This window comes from Jaculus jaculus, chromosome 7 (assembly GCF_020740685.1).
Source record: "Jaculus jaculus isolate mJacJac1 chromosome 7, mJacJac1.mat.Y.cur, whole genome shotgun sequence".
Lineage (NCBI taxonomy): Eukaryota > Metazoa > Chordata > Mammalia > Rodentia > Dipodidae > Jaculus > Jaculus jaculus.
This window is the reverse complement of record NC_059108.1, coordinates 157,717,252-157,719,875: the sequence shown is the minus strand read 5'-3', so window position 1 is coordinate 157,719,875 and position 2,624 is coordinate 157,717,252. Positions and strand designations below refer to the sequence as shown.

Here is a 2,624-nt window from a genome sequence, read left to right as displayed (position 1 = left end):
ATATGTGGATCCTAGCTACAGATGATTGGGCTTCTTTGAGAGAAGGAAAATACTAGCAGAGGCCAGTAATTTAAAAAGGAGATATAAAGGGAAGAGAAAGGAAAGGGGAGGGTACTTAATAGGTTGGTATTGTAGATATGTAAGTACAATGATTGAGATGGGGAGGTAATATGATGGTGAATGGAATGTCAAAAGGGAAAGTGTGGTGGGGGAGGGTATTACCATGGGATTTTTTTTTATAATCATGGAAAATGTTAATAAAAAAATAAATTAAAATAAAAGAGAGAGAGAGACAATGGCTTCCAGTTGCATGTGCCACCTTATGCATCTGTTTTCCATGGTCCTGGGGAATTGAACCAAGATCCTTTAGCTTTGCAGGCAAATGCCTTAACCACTAAGCCTTCTCCCCAGCCCTTGTGCTGGTTTTTATTGATTGTGTATGTTACTTGATTGAAGTTTAGAATTTGCCAGTAAATTGTTCCACCAGTCCACTAGAATACTTGCTTAGCAACCAAGGATTAACACCTAGGATTACTTCTGTGGTTTTTGTGGTTTGACTGGGGGCAAGAGCTACACCTGGCAGCTTGAACTCATATCCTGAGATACATAGAGGTGGATTGCCATGTCCGGGAACACTGCAGATAAGTAGAAAACTCAAGCATCAAATCAATTCAGGATGCAAAAATCGCTACAATACAATACAGGAAATTCAAAGAATCAAGACAACACAGTCCCACCAAAAACTATACACAGCCATCAGAAATGATCACCAATGAGACTGCTTTAGATGAAATGCCTGACAAAGATTGCAAGAAAATGATGGTATCTATGCTCAAAGAAATCAGAGAAGAAATGAAGGGAATCAAAGAAGAAAACAAAGGAATTAAAGGAAAAAGCAAACTTCTGAAAGAGAACACAGGAAACCAGCTTAATGAAATAAAGAAGTCATTGTAAGACATGAGTAAAGAAATAGAAATACTGAAGAAAAACCAGACTGAAATGCTAGCTCTGAAGAATACAGTCAGTGAAATAAAAAAATCTGTAGAAAGTCTCACCAGTAGAATGGATGAAGGAGAGAACAGAATATCTAAACAGAAGACCAGGTGGCAGACCTAATACAGCCCAACAAACAGAAAGACAAGCTAATAGGTAAGTATGAAGGGGAATTTCGAGATATCCGGAACACTATGACAAGATCAAACATAAGAATTCAGGATATAACAGAAGGAGAAGAATTTCAATCCAGAGGCTTAGTAGGTGTTTTCAACAAAATCATAGAATAAAATTTTCCTCAAATTGGGAAAGAAATGCCAATGCAGATTCAAGATGCTTTTAGAACACTGTTGCATTCAGGTTCACATTGCTGGTAGAAATCACCTGACCAAGATTAGCTTGTGGAAAAAGAGGTTTATTTTGGCTTACAGGCTTGAGGGGAGTCTCCATGATGTCAGGGGAAAACGACAGCATGAGCAGAGGGTGGACATCACCCCCTGGCCAACATAAGGTAGACAATAGCAAGAGGAGAATATGCCAAACACTGGCATGGGGAAACTAAGTATAACACCCATAAGCCCACCCCCAACAATACACCCTCCAAGAGGCGTTAATTCCCAAATCTCCACCAGCTGGGAACCTAGCATTCAGAACACCTAAGTTTATGGGGGACACCTGAATCAAACCACCACAAACACCAAACAGACAAAACATGTAAAGAACCTCTCCTCACCATGTCATAATTAAACTACTAAACACACAAAACAAAGAAAATAAATTGAAAGCAGTTAGAGAGAAAAATCAAATCACCTACAAAGGCAAGCCCATCAGAATAGCTACAGATTACTCAACACAAACTTTTAAAGCCAAAAGGAGGAACCCACTGTGCTGGGCCCCATGGTGGCTGGCCGCATGAAGAACTTTCTCCCGCCCCAGTCACTAGTGGCTGCCAGCCAAGTGCCTAGCGTCGTGGTGCCCGCCGGCTTTTCTCAGCTCCACTGTGGCCCCATCGCCAGCTGGCTCCCAGGCTGATCCCTGCCACCGCAGGCAGCATGCCTCTGCCAGCCGGCCCCACCACAGTCATGTGCTACAAGAAGTTCATGTGGGCCCTGAAGAATAGGGACTTGAATGAGGACTACATGGCCAAAGGAGAAGACGTCAACTGGATGCTAGAAGGCTCCAGATAAACATCATATTACCCCCCTTGTGTCTGCTGTCTATGAGGGTCATGTTTCCTGTGTGAAATTGCTTCTGTCAAAGGGTGCTGATAAGGCTGTAAAAGGTCCAGATGGACTGACCACCTTTGAAGCCACTGACAACCAGGCAATCAAAGCTCTTCTCCAGTGATGGATGGAGGAACTGATAACTTGGGAAGAACGGCTCTCCTGTGGCCTCACACTGCTGCCTGTCTGTCTGTCACTCTCTATCTGCCAGATTCTTCAGCTAAATACTTTTAAGAAGGGTGAGGGGAGAGAAATTCATAACAAATCAGACTACTGGGGGAAAACTGATCGGGCTTTTATTGGGATTCCTGATCAAGCCAGCCTCTTTTCCATTTCTAGTAAAATACACAGCTTAACCCAAGGGAGAGCAAAGACACAGTGGACCAGGATTGCTGGACCTTCTCAGCT

At 42.8% G+C, this 2,624-nt stretch overlaps 1 pseudogene; it reads left to right on the top strand.

Annotated features, from left to right (window-relative positions):
* Positions 1 to 2,075: 2,075 nt before the first annotated feature.
* LOC123462045 lies at positions 2,076 to 2,624 on the top strand (annotated as a pseudogene).